Consider the following 17,500-nt stretch of genomic DNA (forward strand, 5'->3'; position numbering starts at 1 on the left):
CAGTTGTACAATAACTTAAGACGCTCTGAACTTATTGCTCTCTCTCTCTCTCTCTCTCTCTCTCTCTCTCTCTCTCTCTCTCTCTCTCTCTCTCTCTCTCTCTCTCTCTCTCTCTCTCTCTCTCTCTCTCTCTCTCTCTCTCTCTCTCTCTCTCTCTCTCCTGTACTGGCATGGTTGACATTGAGTCCTGAGCTCACATAGACAGTGTCTACAAAGACAGTGGCGCCTCCTTTGCCTTGAAGTCAGCACAGGCCACGACACCAAGGGGAATCGAGTCTACTGGGCTTTCTTTTCCTTTTTTTCTCTTTTTTTTCTCCTTTTTTTTGCTTGAAGAATTCCCCCTCTGGTAGCAGCTGACATTGGTGACCCTAGCGACTACATCTGAGCATCTCGGCGGATGCTCTCCCAAGAAAAGCCCAGCTTACCATCACACCACAGGCTGGCACTAAATGCTCCAACCACTAACGAGTTGGATCTCGTAAGCACGCTGTACATGTACATACACTGCACATACCTGATAAGCGGAGCAGTGGCAAAGATCCTGCAAAACCACAGGAACATTTGTTTTTGAGTGGCATTGACAAACACGACGTGTGCTGTACCTCCTGCATATTTGCTGGTGTCTTTTGTGCGTAAGCGTGTATATATGAGTGTATGCATGTATGTATGTATATATTCATGTGTGCATGCATATGTAAGTGGGAGGAGGTGGTAGACACATGCAAAGAGAACCGCATTGAGATGCACATAATATTACAGCACGGGCTGCCTATGGGGGCTGCTCGAGATGTTTAAATATAGACATCCGTACCCGTCGTACACCCCCCCCCCCATCCCCATCCCCATCCACATCCGTACCCGTCCACACCCACTTGCCATTTCTTCAGAGGATGGGGTCCAGCCTCCTGCCTTATTATGGGGACTCACACAGGCTTACAAGACTGCAGCAGGTATCTGTGTCACTGTGTGCACATAAGCTCACCCCCCAAATGCAACCACGGGATTTGGCTATCCAGATCAGGATAAACTTGCTTACACTGTAGATACCCCCTTTCTTTTTCTCATCTTACAAAAATACTAAATTTCGCTCTGACCTCAAATTCACCTTTCAGTTTACGGTTTTCTTACATTTGCCTATTACAGCTCTATGCTGAACCTATTGCATGTGAACAGGTAGCAGCTAAGCTACAAGTCATGGAGTGAAGGAAGGGATCTTGATACATATCTACTACTACTTGATTTCTCTCCTCGCTGACCGGAACTGCAGAATTGCATCATTGAGGAGGCTCCAAGGGGATGGTTGGCTGGATAACATGACCTGCATGATTGACAATCTTGTACAGTCATGTAGCCGAGCTCCATCAGTTGTTACTGGTAGTCCCTTCCCAGGGTGTTTACCCCAGGTTCTCATACCCATCCTCTCACTATGTTACACCCACAATTTATCCTGGTTTCATACACCCCCATTTCCGAACCTGTATCCTTCCCATCATACTTCATAACCAATCTGCCCAGACATCTGGTCTGTTCTGTGTCTGTCTGTTCTGTCTCCCTCTCCCTCTCTCTGCCTCTACTCTCTGCCTCTCTTTCTCTAACTTTTCCTCTCATTATTTCTCTCTGTCTCTGTCTCGCCCCATCACCACCACCAACTACCTGACTCCTTCGGCCTGCTCTCTTCTTGCCTCTCCATTGTCGCCCGCCGCATCGCATCGCGCCGCGTCCGCGTCCCTCACCCTTTCATTTCAGTTCCTTTCCACTCATAAACCAGCCATTATCTCCTGGCTTTGAAGTCCTCTCCAGCCTTGCTCTCCCCTCCTCTCCTCTCTCCTCTCTCCTCTCTGTTCGAGCAGCGGCAGTGGCGGTGGGCAGACAGAGTGGGTGGTTGAGGGTGGAGGTGTGGAGGAGGGCTTGCGTAAGCACCTCTCTCTCTCTCTCTCTCTGTCTCTTTTAGCAGCCCCATCCGCCGCTGGCCGCTATCAGGGCGAGCGGTAATAAAGGCCGCGCTCCTTCTTCCCTCTACAACAGCTTTACTCTCCAGTGCCTGCTTCAGAGGGGCCGGGGGAGAGGCAGGTCTCTCTCTAACGTAATTGAAGAGAAAATGGTCCTCGGGGAGGGGGGGAAAAGAGGAGAGACGAATAAGAGGAGGAAGAAGAGAGGGTGGGATGAGAGAGAGAGAGAGAGAGAGAGAGAGAGAGAGAGAGAGAGAGAGAGAGAGAGAGAGAGAGAGAGAGAGAGAGAGAGAGAGAGAGAGAGAGAGAGAGAGAGAGAGAGAGAGAGAGAGCTAGCTCTGCGTCACGGGGACGGACCGTTTGACACATAAGAAGACCCACAGAAAACATGCTGTCCGTGGGTTAATTACAGCCAGCCCTTTGCAGTTAATAAACACGTTTCTGATCAGGCACATCAAAAGCCGCCCCCCGATTAATTTTTTGTTGCGTCGTCTCCTCCGTGGCAGGGGCTGGTCGGGCCGTTTGCTGCCGTAGCGTGTAGACGCATAGCCCCCTTCCGTGCGTGCATGCACACGCGGCCTGCTCGGCTGTTTCATTGCAATTTTTATTTCTTTTAGAACACTTCATAGAGTGTATGGACTAATTATAGTCACATCAAAGACCAGCTAACGGCCTTTGAATGAGAGAGGATAGCTGCAGGGAAGGATGGCTTTATGTCGGCCGCGCGAGCCAACGCTGGCCTTTTTTTTCCCTCTCTCCTCTCTCTCCTTCTTTCTCTCCCTCCCTTCGCAGTCTTTCCCCTCCCTTCACTTGTTCCTTCTCTTTTCCTCCCCCTCTGTTTTCTTTCTCTTTCTCTTTGTCTTGTTTTCTAAGTCTAATCAGCTGCCACCCATCTGGTTGTGGAAGGTGAAGTTTATATCTCTCTGTTGTGATGCAGCCTTGTCTATCAGCGTGTTTGGCAGTTTAGCACAGCAAAATCGAGTTACGTTTTCTTCACAAGATGTTGTGACCATGTCAGTCTGACCATGTCTCTGTCATTTTAGGAAGCTCGCTGCTAAGTCATTGGGTAAACAGTACAGTTACGCAAGGTGGCAAGCTTGAATCAGTGGAGTTTCAGTTTGAATCACAAGGCACATGCTATGGAAATAAGTATTGGGGTTGGTATTAGCCTTGTCGAAAGGCATTTGACAGACATTAGACAAACCACTTTGAGAAATCAGCTCGCACATCAGCTTCACCAAACTAAGTTTATTGAATTAGTACACCATGAGCCAGACTTGAATCCACTTTTTGCAAACGCACTAGTGAACTGTGACCGAGGACAGTATGAGGTGGTCACACTGCCCAAAGAAAAACATTCCTCTTTACATATAGTGTGAGTATGCCCTTGGTCTCTTACTCTGTCCTCCATGATTTTTTATCTGCAAATATGTCTCGGGAATATTTCCAAGCTCCACTCTCTTGTGTGGGATTTTCGATTTTGTGATGCAATCAAGTGCACATCGAAAGCATCAGATAGACAAAAGTTCCTCTCCAGGACAGACGGAAGACGGTTGCTGTGCTGGGGTTGCTCACAGTTGAATCGAGCGCTTGCGCCTCCTCGGCGGGCTGTGAAGGTTACCACGGTCCCTGCTGGGGAGCGACGATTGTGGGTAACCCGCCCTGACCTAGCCTCCCCCTCTCAGCCCCCGAACCTTGGCACCACAACAGAGAGAGATAGAAGAAAGGGGAGCGAGAAAGAGAGAGAGGGAGGGAGAGAGGAATATAGAAGAAGAGGAGCAGAGCAAGAGAAGTGGGAGAAGCAAGAGGAGCGGGAGCGAGCTGGTTGCGGAAGACGGGGTCAGCCTTATATAACGCCTTACGTAACAATGCATCTGTCTCCCAACACACCAATGTGTGGGAGCCAACACGCCAGCCTTCACTTCAAGGAACCGCCCGCTCCTGCACTGCACTGGGCAATCCGAACACATACACACACACGCACGCATAGTAGGCTGTGAGGATGTTTTTTTCGTGCGTGCGTCCCTGTGTGTGTGTGTGTGTGTGTGTGTGTGTGTGTGTGTGTGTGTGTGTGTGTGTGTGTGTGTGTGTGTGTGTGTGTGTGTGTGTGTGTGTGTGTGTGTGTGTGTGTGTGTGTGTGTGTGTGTGTGTGTGTGTTTGCTCATGTTTGTGTACTGTGCGTGTGTGTGTGTGTGTGTGTGCGAGCGTGTGTGTATGAGTGTGCACTCGCATGTGTTAGCATATGCGTGTGTGTGTGTGTGTGTGTGTGTGTGTGTGTGTGTGTGTGTGTGTGTGTGTGTGTGTGTGTGTGTGTGTGTGTGTGTGTGTGTGTGTGTGTGTGTGTGTGTGTGTGTGTGTGTGTGTGTGTGTGTGTGTGTGTGTGTGTTTTCTCGTGTCTGTGTACTGTGTGTGTGTGTGTGAGAGAGAGAGTGAGACAGTCAGAGACAGAGACAGAGAGAGACAGAGGGAGACAGAGAGAGACAGAGAGTGAGTGTTTGTGAAGCTGTGATTTTTGTCAGTAGTGGGAATGCACATCTTTTGCGTTGCCCTGTGCTCCCAGGGTCTCAGCCGTAGCTGTCGGTGGTGCGCTGTTTTGATAGAGTTTGCAGCAGAGTACAAGTCCAAGGACTGAGGCGGCTGGAGTGGCCCTGAGAAACAAGCTGGTGGCCATGGGCAGGCTGCCAGAGGCAGAAGAGAAGAGAAGAGAAGAGAAGAGAAGAGAAGAGAAGAGAAGGGAAGAGAAGGGAAGAGAAGAGAAGAGAAGAGGAGAGAGCGGAGAGAGAGAGAGAGAGAGAGAGAGAGAGAGAGAGAGAGAGAGAGAGAGAGAGAGAGAGAGAGAGAGAGAGATGAAAAGCAACATAGTTGAGTGTGACTGTGGCAGGTTCAGGGGACCACATGTAAATTGCATTTCTCCTCTCCGTTCGCGTTCTCCCGTCCTTCTACCCCTTTATTCCTCTCTTTCTGTCTCTGTCTTTTTCAATTCGTTCAAATTCAAATCAATGGTGTTTTATTGGCAAGACAAGTAAGACATCCATATTGCCAAATCAGTCATAGACAAATCGTTAGAGGAATCACAAAAAGAAAAGAAAGAAGCCATAGATAGGGCTATTCATACACTCACAGCCACACAGCCATCAATACGATACATACGGAACATAGAGACTTGAAAGGTGTTAGTTCTCCAGGTCTAGGCAATCTGACATTCTGTCTTTTTCTCTTTCTCTCTGTAAAAGTGCAACAACATGTTGATTAGTCAAGGTAATGCTCTATAACTTGGCAACCAGCACATTGAGAACCAGTGACGTTTCCCTTACACATCATGTTCACGCATGAACACTTCTTTTCAAAATCGTCATCGGCTGAGAGGTGACAATTAATTTTAGCTCGATTAAAAAACTGCATGTGATGTGTCTTTTTCAGTTAGCTGTAATAAATCTGACAGAATAGATTTTAGGAAAGACAGAACCTTTTTCTTATTGTCCATGAATTTGACTTCTTCTTTAAATACTTATTAGACACGTTGCTTTACTTTGGGCTCCTCCGACTCTCCAGTGTATTGGCAGATATGCTGCGCTGGCTTGCTGTAGTTGAGTGGAGAGATGCAAAATTCCTCTTTTGCTTAATCATCTGGGCAGATGGCACATGGGAGTTATAGGGGTTTTATACTGGCAACATGTTGACAATGGTGTATTTTGCTTTTTAGGTTTTATGTGATTTATTGTTTTTCAGCATATACTGTAGGTTTTGGTTGCTGTATTGCCACTGCATCTTTCTTATTATTTCTACAGAACCTTACATCCGGATACGTTGACAACCCGATACACAATACGCACATATGATGCACAAGACAACTTCTTGATTCGTTTTGCTGGACAGCAATTTAACATGATGGACTCTTGATGTCTGTAATTTTAAACACTGCAAGGACTTGAATGGACAAAGAATGCCACTTGGATAAAAAGATGGGTTGCCTCACAACATCCGCCATTATTCAGTAGCATTGAGTTGCTCTTGTGTATTATGTCTGTTGGAAGTGAACTAAGGGTGGCGCTAGACATTTTGAGCCCTGTGAACAAAATGGTTTGAACCACTTTAATTACAATATTAAAAGCGAAACCTTAAAGCGCCCGCTGTTTGGGCGTTGACCCAGTCTCACAACCTGTTGTTTGAGCTACTCAGTTGGCACAGAGGCCCTCTGTGTAGGAATCAGGGGGGGTGTCTTCTGTCTGGTTGGAGCAGTAGCAGTGTTTAGGGCAGTGGTTCCCCAACTCTATAGAGAATAATGACTTCTGTTGCTCAGGTACCGTAGCTTGCTCATAGCTTGATACTCAATTGGAGATCAGCAAAGCACCATGTTGGATGTGTGTGTGTGTGTGTGTGTTTGTGTGTGTGTGTGTGTGTGTGTGTGTGTGTGTGTGTGTGTGTGTGTGTGTGTGTGTGTGTGTGTGTGTGTTGTGTGTGTGTGTGTGTGTGTGTGTGTGTGTGTGTGTGTGTGTGTGTGTGTGTGTGTGTGTGTGTTTTCTCGTGTCTGTGTACTGTGTGTGTGTGTGTGAGAGAGAGAGAGTGAGACAGAGGGAGACAGAGAGAGACAGAGGGAGACAGAGAGAGAGTGTTTGTGAAGCTGTGATTTTTGTCAGTAGTGGGAATGCACATCTTTTGCGTTGCCCTGTGCTCCCAGGGTCTCAGCCGTAGCTGTCGGTGGTGCGCTGTTTTGATAGAGTTTGCAGCAGAGTACAAGTCCAAGGACTGAGGCGGCTGGAGTGGCCCTGAGAAACAAGCTGGTGGCCATGGGCAGGCTGCCAGAGGCAGAAGAGAAGAGAAGAGAAGAGGGGAGAAGAGAGAAGAGAAGAGAATAGAGAAGAGAAGAGCAGGAGAGAGAGAGAGAGAGAGAGAGAGAGAGAGAGAGAGAGAGAGAGAGAGAGAGAGAGAGAGAGAGAGAGAGAGAGAGAGATGAAAAGCAACATAGATGAGTGTTACTGTGGCAGGTTCAGGGGACCACATGAAAATTGCATTTCTCCTCTCCGTTCGCGTTCTCCCGTCCTTCTACCCTTACCCCCTTTATTCCTCTCTTTCTGTCTCTCTGTCTTTTTCAATTCGTTCAAATTCAAATCAGTGGTGTTTTATTGGCATGACAAGTAAGACATCCATATTGCCAAATCAGTCATAGACAAATCATTAGAGGAATCACAAAAAGAAAAGAAAGAAGCCATAGATAGGGCTATTCATACACTCACAGCCACACAGCCATCAATACGATACATACGGAACATAGAGACTTGAAAGGTGTTAGTTCTCCAGGTCTAGGCAATCTGACATTCTGTCTTTTTCTCTTTCTCTCTGTAAAAGTGCAACAACATGTTGATTAGTCAAGGTAATGCTCTATAACTTGGCAACCAGCACATTGAGAACCAGTGACGTTTCCCTTACACATCATGTTCACGCATGAATAAAGAATAACACTTCTTTTCAAAATCGTCATCGGCTGAGAGGTGACAATTAATTTTAGCTCGATTAAAAAACTGCATGTGATGTGTCTTTTTCAGTTAGCTGTAATAAATCTGACAGAATAGATTTTAGGAAAGACAGAACCTTTTTCTTATTGTCCATGAATTTGACTTCTTCTTTAAATACTTATTAGACACGTTGCTTTACTTTGGGCTCCTCCGACTCTCCAGTGTATTGGCAGATATGCTGCGCTGGCTTGCTGTAGTTGAGTGGAGAGATGCAAAATTCCTCTTTTGCTTAATCATCTGGGCAGATGGCACATGGGAGTTATAGGGGTTTTATACTGGCAACATGTTGACAATGGTGTATTTTGCTTTTTAGGTTTTATGTGGGGGGTCAGCCGTGGCCTAGTGGTTAGAGAGTTGGTCTTTCACTCTAGGGGTTGCCGGTTCCAATCCCCCCTGACCTCTCCCTGCACCTCATTCCATGGCTGAAGTGCCCTTGAGCAAGGTACCTAACCCCACATTGCTCCAGGGACTGTAACCAATACCCTGAAAAATAATAGTTGTAAGTCGCTTTGAACAAATGAAAGCGTCAGCTAAGTGAAATGTAATGTAATGTAATGTAATGTGATTTATTGTTTTTCAGCATATACTGTAGGTTTTGGTTGCTGTATTGCCACTGCATCTTTCTTATTATTTCTACAGAACCTTACATCCGGATACGTTGACAACCCGATACACAATACGCACATATGATGCACAAGACAACTTCTTGATTCGTTTTGCTGGACAGCAATTTAACATGATGGACTCTTGATGTCTGTAATTTTAAACACTGCAAGGACTTGAATGGACAAAGAATGCCACTTGGATAAAAAGATGGGTTGCCTCACAACATCCGCCATTATTCAGTAGCATTGAGTTGCTCTTGTGTATTATGTCTGTTGGAAGTGAACTAAGGGTGGCGCTAGACATTTTGAGCCCTGTGAACAAAATGGTTTGAACCACTTTAATTACAATATTAAAAGCGAAACCTTAAAGCGCCCGCTGTTTGGGCGTTGACCCAGTCTCACAACCTGTTGTTTGAGCTACTCAGTTGGCACAGAGGCCCTCTGTGTAGGAATCAGGGGGGGTGTCTTCTGTCTGGTTGGAGCAGTAGCAGTGTTTAGGGCAGTGGTTCCCCAACTCTATAGAGAATAATGACTTCTGTTGCTCAGGTACCGTAGCTTGCTCATAGCTTGATACTCAATTGGAGATCAGCAAAGCACCATGTTGGAAGTAGGTCAAAGCATGTGCATATGTGGGTACCAACTATGACTATGAGTGTTCACTCTGACTCCCTCAGTGTGGAATCCACACTGCCAAGTTCCCTGTCTGGCTGTAGTGGTTTTCGGCAGCGGTGCGCCTCTCAGCTGTTTTGTGGGGCCAGGCGGGCAGGGCAGCCGGCCGTGGTTGATTGCGGTGGTGGCTGCTGGGGGTAGTGGCCTTTTGTTGTGCCGGCGAGAGCCCCCTCGGTCCCCTGATTGAAGTGTCACAATAGCGGCGATGTGACACAAAAAAACGCGCCTGCCAGTCTGCACAGCAGGGCGGCAGCCTTTTCAGCGTGTGTGCGGTTTTGTGTGTGTGTGTGTGTGTGTGTGTGTGTGTGTGTGTGTGTGTGTGTGTGTGTGTGTGTGTGTGTGTGTGTGTGTGTGTGTGTGTGTGTGTGTGTGTGTGTGTGTGTGTGTGTGTGTGTGTGTGTGTGTGTGTGTGTGTGTGTGTGTGTGTGTGTGTGTGTGTGTGTGTGTGTGTGTGTGTGCGCAGGCGGTGGGTGTGAGTGTTTTTGTCTGCGTGTGCATGTGTTAAATGTATGTAATAGTGCTTAATATCCATTGAGTTAAAAATAGCCTTTATGCTGTCTTTCACAAGCTAGTATGAATTATACCCCTATGCGTGAGTGGGTGTGTTTGTGTCTGTGTGTTTGTGCCTGTGTGTGTTTGTCTCTGTGTGTGTGCTCAATGCCTGAGTAAAATCAAGCCCATGCAATGTATGGCTGAAGTGTGTGTCCAATGCATCGTTGTTTGTTCAGTTGCAGATGCTCCAGATTTGCTTGTGGATTTGAATGAATGTGTCATTGAAGTGGTCCCATGCATACTGTATGGCTTTAGTTGATGGTCGTTCTATACTGCAACAAACCCAAGGCCCTTTTCTCCCCTCCGTTTTCAATCAGGCAGCTGAGGCTGCCTCTCTGGGCGTGGGTGTGATTATGTACAAATGGCCTTCACATGAATTCACTCGTGCCTGCTGTCTGCCGTGCTGCACTGCACTCTGGCTCCTGCTCTGCTCTGCTCCACTCTCGCCCCTTTCACTCCAGAGGTTCACTAATTACCCTCAGCATCTCTCTCTCTCTCTCTCTCTCTCTCTCTCTCTCTCTCTCTCTCTCTCTCTCTCTCTCTCTCTCTCTCTCTCTCTCTCTCTCTCTCTCTCTCTCTCTCTCTCTCTCCAGCTTGAGCTCGCTGTCTGTCATCTAACACACACAATCACACTTGAACACACACACACACGCACACATACGCACAGGCATACACGCACGCACGCACGCACACACGCACACACACACACACACACTTTTTTTCAAGGATTTACTGCTTTTGTGCCAGTTGCATTCACATTTACAGTACTTAAATTCCTCTTTAGGGATGTCATTTTTCATTATGATATGTTTTTTTTTCATTTAAATCGGTCCTTGAATTGAATCTCTCCATGAATACCTTGGACCACTGTGTTTCTCAGAGGTGCAACTCTTCACTACCCCAGTCACCAGGTCTTGCCACAACCGTGAACTGAAGGTCGTCACCATTCATAATTGCAAAATATGCACTTGTTTTTTTTTTCATATGGGTTTTAATGAAGACATGGCATGCTATATTTTAGTTGTCTGTTATATTTTAGATGTCGGTCACCTTTGAAAGTAAACAAGTTAAAAACCAGAAATGAGCCCAGTAGCTGCATCACTATTTATATAAGTTGCATATATATTTTAGACTACACATTATTCATGAATGACAGAGGTACTGCTTTGGTTTGTACTTGTGATGACGGCTAGCCTGCCATCATGCTTGGCTAAAATAAAACTCCCCTTCTGAATGTAAAACTGCTCAATTTCGGGGTTATATCACACAGGCAGCCCGTGATTTAACAGAGACAATGAAGACTTATTCAAATTCAGAAGAAAAAGAAAAAGGTCATTTGATGTCCAAATGAGCCCTGTCGACTCATGAATGTTAGAGCACTATCACTCCTCATCTGTCACTGTAGCGATAACAGTGTCTGGAGCTCAGATACCCATTGATATGAATGTCCTTTATAATCCACCCATGATTCTGATCACTCTAGAATATTCGGTGACTGGAGTTTGGGTGGGTGTGTCCACACTGTGGTTATACTACCATTTATAATCGTTGTCCGTCCATTGTCCGTTGACAGAGTCCAGTACTCAATTGGAGGGCAACATGTTTGAAGGCGGTCAAAGCATACATGGGTGTCAAAGGGTATGTTCTTCTCTGTTAATATAAACGATATCAAAAGATTTGTTGCCGTGTGGTGTAAAAGAAAGTTTTCAGAAGCAGGCTACTCTCTCATGGGCCAGCTACCCATGGGCAGTAATGGGCAACCTGGATTCATTAGTTTACAATCCAGTGTTCCAGTATTCCAAATTACCTGGATTTACCTTTCCAATTGAACCAGATGATCATTCAACCAGCCAATCACCTGGTTGAATTTGACGGATAACGCCAGGTCACGTGGAATATGTGGCGCAGGATTTTAACTAATTAATCCAGGTGGCCCATCACTGCCCATGGCATGCAGCTAAAACGCCTATATGATGGCTGAAATAGAATGAAATTTGCGTAGTAAGAAGAATTTGCACCACTAAGGCCCAGAAGTGCCATCCCGCATCAAACTAGATGTTCTACTAAGAGGAATGGGTGGGAGAACAGTAGAAGGGCCATTGAAGACAGTCACTGCAACAAATTGGTGTTGCACCACTGTGGATGTGTAACGGTTGATGATTTGTTGGCAAAATAGGTTTATTGGATCTGCTTTTCAGATTTTGTTGAATTGAATATTGCTGCTAAAATATGTAGTTCTTCATTTGTGTTAGTACTGAAAGAGCATCAGTGAATGGTCTTGTGGAATTGGGTGTTTTTTGTGAGTCAATGTATACTGTACATTAATGCATTGATTCTGTTTCATCTTAATGCAATTGTGAAACATTCAGTTTATTTATTTTTTTAGACCCTGTAGTCTCGTTCAGATTGTATGCACCAAATGAATGTCTTTGTATGTACAGTATTTGTGTGGGTGTGATGTGTGTATTTTTTTTCTTTCCTCTTCTGTTTTAATTGCTATCAGTTTGCTGTCAAGGTGCATTACACTGGAGAAACGTCTAGACAGCTGCCTCCTACACGCCGAAGCGAGAGGCACGGAATCTATTTTGAGCTTAATTAGGAGCTAATCTTCGCAGTGACCAGCTAGCTACCTGTGCCGTGAGACTGTTGCCCGTACACAATCAACAGTGGCTCTCCTCGCCGTGCTGTCAGGCACATCTGCTAAGTTAATGTCGCACTTATTACGTCTAATTTACTAGCCCACAGTGTGACTCCGGGGTCTCGCGTCTGCCACTGGAACGCTGTCGTGTGCTGGGTGACGTTGTCAGCTGGTTGTATCAATCAACCGTTGGCCTGTAGGCTAGCGTGAATGAAACTGACATGGTTGCCTGTGGTGGCGGTGGTGGTGATGTGTTATTCTAGTGGTAGCGTAGATAGATACTAGCACCACAGTGCAAAAACAACACTGCTGTTTGGTGGGGACCTTATTGGCTTGTTTTTTTGTCATAGTTGTCAATCCCATCAAGGGCCCTGCTGCCACATGTTAGATCTAGGCATATTGTTTTAACTAGCTTACTGCAGGTGATGCACAAATCATCAGTCAGGGAGACATGTACAGCAGCTAATTAGTGAAATTACCTGCTCTGGCTGCAATAGTTGATAGGAATTTGTTTGAATATGCAATATTTTTGTATAACTGGTATGTTTCGCTACTTATGCACATTGCCATACACCGAAGAATCTATATTTTTATCCATGCACTTATTATTTTATTTTCTGCTCTCCATATCATTTGACCTATTCCAGATTACCTCTCACTCTACCTTCAGTATTTAATATCAATTAGAAGCACTACATTTTTCTTTGTTCTAAGGTTTATACTGTTAAGGGTCTTATTCTTTACCTCTGTTTTTTTCTTTCCCATCACACTGCTGCTCAGCATTAGGCAGGTCTTGCTACTGCTTGGCTGTTGGCATCGGCCATAGAATATTCATATTCAAATTTTAAAAAAAAATAAAAATCTTAAAAATGTCATCATGCCAGAAAATCGTCTTTGATTGAAGGCTAATTTTCTGCTATTTAGGTGTCATCATTAGGTGTGGTGTTTTATTCTCCTTCTCATTGTGTTGGTTTTGTGTCTGTTATTAATGGTACAGTAGTTGGTTGGTTTGCAGGTTCACTGTTACAGTAGCTTTTCCCCTGAAAAATGTTAACACTTGGCCATGTCTTTCAGAAGTGCAGATCCCCTGCCCTTTGATGATGCGTGTAGACAATACATTTCCTCACTGTCTCTCCTTGTGTGTGTGTGTGTGTGTGTGTGTGTGTGTGTGTGTGTGTGTGTGTGTGTGTGTGTGCGTGCGTGCGTGCGTGCGTGCGTGCGTGCGTGTGTGTGTGTGTGTGCGTGCGTGCGTGCGTGCGTGCGTGCGTGCGTAAGTGCGTGCGTGCGTGCGTGCGTGCGTGCGTGCGTGCGTGCGTGCGTGCGTGCGTGCGTGCGTTCAGTATGTGTTTCGGTATAGCCCCATCACTGTGCGTGCGTGCATTGCATTGCGTGCATGCGTGCGTGCTTGTGTGGTGGGGGGAGTTCACGTGATGAGTATGATTAGCATTTCAATGCATATTGTAATGTGTAACTGCATTATAATAAACGTGACATGATATGTATGTATGCACTTGGTTAAGCATCTGCTTTTACACCCCCATCTCTCAATGTTTTATACATACCTATGTTATATGTATGATTGCATGCATTAGGCATCTTTGTCAGTAGATTTTCTGTAATGTATAACTAATGCCGTATGAATTTATGTATTGCATCTTGTCACATACATATTTTGTACATGTATACACTACATACAGTCCCAAGAAAAAGTTTGTACACCCTTTGAAATTTCTTACCTTTCTGTTAAAATTGGTCATAAAACATGGTCTGATCTTCCCGGAAATCACAAGAAGGAACAACCAGAGTCTGCTTTAACTAATTCAACCCAAACATTTACAAGTTTTCATATTTTCATTGGCCATAAGATGTAAACATTCACAGGACAGCAAGGCACAAGTAAGTACACCCTTGCATTCAATAGGTTTTAACCCTAAGTTAGTCGCAATAACCTCAACCAGATGTTTCCTGTAGTTGCAGATCAGATTAACAAAACAATCTGGATGTATCTGGTCTCCCTCTTCTTTAGAAAACTGCCTCTCGTCAGCAAGGTTTGTGGGATGTCTGGAGAGCATAGCTTTCTTGACTTCATGCCATATAATCTCAATTGTTTTTTGTCAGGGCTTTGACTGGGCTATTCCAGAATGTGTATTTCATTATTATGAAGTCATTCTAAAGTCGATTTGCTTCTAAAGTATGGGTTGTTGTCACATTTCAGCACCCATCCTCTTGTGTGCTTCAACTGTGTGACAGACTACCTCACTTTTTTTCTGTAAAATATCTCGATAAACTTCTGAGTTCATTGTTCCACTGATAATAGCAAACTGAAAAGGGCCTGAGGAAGCAAGGTAGCCGCATATAATGATGTTCCTTCTTGAGATTTCCGGGAAGATCAGACCATGATTTATTATCAATTTTGACAGAAATGTAAGAAATTTCAAAGGGTGTACAAACTTTTTCCTGGGACTGTACATACTGTATATGTGGAAAATATTTGAGGGACTTTGTGAATGTCAAGTGCGGTATGTATAGAGATATCACTGTGGTATGCTGAGAGCATCTTTGCTCTGTAGAGGCAGCATGGTAGAAGTCAAAGAGCTGAGTTGAAGGTGAGATGGTGGAGATCTGAGCACTGCAAGTCCACCGCAGGTCTTAGTTTTGCCTGCTGCTGAACGCCCATGTGTGTTTCATTCATGTGTGTGCGGCTGGGATTGTGGTGTGTGTGTGTGTGTGTGTGTGTGTGTGTGTGTGTGTGTGTGTGTGTGTGTGTGTGTGTCTGTGTGTGTCTGTGTGTGTCTGTGTGCCTGTGTGTGTGTGTGTGTGTTCGTGTGTGTGTGTGTGTGTGTGTGTGTGTGTGTGTGTGTGTGTGTGTGTGTGTGTGTGTGTGTGTGTGTGTGTGTTTGTGTGTGTGTGTGCGTGCGTGCGTGTGCGGCCTCTCCAGGACCCTGGCTGTATGTGTGGTCTGCTGGTTTGACTTGGCCTGTTGTGTTCGGGGGGTATCCACAGTACTGTCCGCTCCCTGGTGGCTGGATGGGGGTTGGGGGGGAGGGTAGCAAGAGCCTATACCCCAGGATTCCTTCTCTCTCTCTCTCTCTCTCTCTCTCTCTCTCTCTCTCTCTCTCTCTCTCTCTCTCTCTCTCTCTCTCTCTCTCTCTCTCTGTCTGTCTGTCTGTCTGTCTGTCTGTCTGTCTGTCTGTCTGTCTGTCTGTCTGTCTCTCTCTCTCTCTCTCTCTCTCTCTCTCTCTCTCTCTCTCTCGCTCTTCTCATCCTCCCGTGGTCCTCCACCCTCCCCAGGCCTCAACAACAACATAGCCGTGTTGTCATGGAGACGTCATTGAAAATCGCTGCGTCTCACACAAGTATTGTTCAAGTGCCTATTCACCATTCGCTCTCCAACATTTTTTTTTTTCACACGTTGCCTTTAAAAGCAAAAAAAAGTATCATTCCAAGGTTGTCGGGTGATGTGTACTCTTCTCCCTGTGTCTCTATTACTCTCCCTCTCAACATCTCTCTATCTCTCTCTCTCTCTCCCTCCCTCTCTCTCATCTCTCTCTCTCTCTCTCTCTCACTAGCTTCTTCTCCTCTCTGAGCCAGCAGGGCAAGGAGGGATATGTTGAGAGAGAAAGAGAGAGAGAGAGAGAAAGATTGAGCAAAAGAAAGAGAGAGTGTGAGGGAGAGAGAGAGAGGGGAGAGGAGAGAGGAGAGAGGCAGTAGTGAGAGCTAGTTTAAGAGTTCACTGGAATCTGGGGGGATTCATCATTACATATTTACTGGCTGCAGCTGATATAGCTGTAAGGTCTTAGCCGAGCCCATTGATCTAGTGCGCATGTCGGCTCCTGAGGTTACGGGACGTGCTTCTATTTGCATAAGGGCCCTGGGCAAGGTTCTTTCCAACCATTGATTGGCCTGTCCAAGGGAGCCCGCCGCGTTTTCGCATTGATCACTTTTTTTTTCTCCTCACGCTCTCTCTCTCTCTCTCTCCTACCTCTCTCTACCCCAACACACTCTATAGTTTCTCTTTTACCCTCTCTCTCCTCTCCATTTCTCTCCTCTCTATCTCTTCATATCTCTCTCTCTCTCTGTCTCTCTCTCTCTCTTACACTTTATCTCTCTCTCCGTCCTGAAGACAGTGCTACCCAGAGTTCATCTCAGACTGCTCAAACCTGCCCTGGATGCTTCTGAGGAGGAGGGGCCAGGGAGAGGGAAGGAGAGAAGAGGAGAGGCTAGGGACAGGAGACGAGAGAGGGATGAGAAGAGGAGAGAGGAGAGGAGAGGAGAGGAGAGAGGGGATGAGAGGAGCGGAGAGGACAGGAGAGGAGAGGGGGATGAGAACCTAAGCTCCGATATCTTAATAATGTCTCATGGCCAAGACTGTCAGCACAAGCAGACTTGGGGAGAGTTGATGCAATGATACACTCACACACACACACACACACACACACACACACACACACACACACACACACACACACACACACACACACACACACACACACACACACACACACACACACACACACACACACACACACACACACACACACACACACACACACAAATAAACTCACAACACACACCATCCTTTACATGGGCAAGCAAGAATACTGACTAAACACATGTATAGGACACAAATAATAAACTATTCAGAATTGAATTTAGTACACATAGTATATTGCATACCGGTTTATGAGATGGTATACAGATTTCTATACACCTCTTCAATAAAATAGGATCAGATTTTTAAAAAATGCTCTCTTTACCCCTCAGTCTCTATCACTCACTGACTCACTTGTGTGCGCAGACATACTCACACACACACACACTAGGGGTGGTACGGTTCACAAATGTCACGGTTCGGTCCATATCACGGTTTCAAGGTCACGGTTTTCGGTTTTGTACGGTTCTGTTTTTTTTTTTTTTTTTTTTTTAAATAAAATGTATTATATAAAAATTTGAATGAAAATGTAAGCTTATCATGGGTATGTTGAATTTGACTTCATTTAACCCAACTGAAAGAGGAAAGATATCAATGATTTTAACATGCTTCCATTTATTTCACAGAAAGGGAGAACTAAGTCCTAACTTTTAAGTTGACAAATATTCAAATATTACATGCTATAACACATTTGACGTGTAAAAATAAAACAGCTACACTCCTGTAGGTAATGGGACCATTAGGTCAGTGTAGTATGACTATTTTGGTTAATGACACACTGAGAACGAATTGGACTTTTATTTTGATACCGCTTTCTGCGAGTTTTGCGCTTATGAATCAGTTGCTTCCTATCATGAAACTGCCGGCCGTGAGAAGCATAGAAGTAAAATCAGAAGTCAAATTCAATTTTAAGTGAACAAGTGATAGGGTTATGTTATGTTAAAATGTGAAAGTTAAGGTAACAAATACTTTTAAAAGATCGTTTTTTTTTAGAAGTGTATGCACAAGAATGTTTCACAAAACTCCTGTGAAGCTGAGCCTTTTAAAACAGTCAAATTTTATTTTTGTTATAGCCTAGTGTTAAACATCAATGTTAACTAGGCAACAGCACAAAGTCCCCTTCCGTCCATCAGAGTTTAACT

At 45.2% G+C, this 17,500-nt stretch overlaps 1 protein-coding gene across 2 annotated transcripts in view; it reads left to right on the top strand.

Annotated features, from left to right (window-relative positions):
• arb2a (ARB2 cotranscriptional regulator A) overlaps positions 1–17,500 on the top strand; it is a 238,669-nt gene that overhangs the window by 125,150 nt on the left and 96,019 nt on the right. The gene's annotated exons all lie outside the window — the stretch shown is intronic.

The sequence above is a fragment of the Engraulis encrasicolus genome, chromosome 21 (assembly GCF_034702125.1).
Source record: "Engraulis encrasicolus isolate BLACKSEA-1 chromosome 21, IST_EnEncr_1.0, whole genome shotgun sequence".
Lineage (NCBI taxonomy): Eukaryota > Metazoa > Chordata > Actinopteri > Clupeiformes > Engraulidae > Engraulis > Engraulis encrasicolus.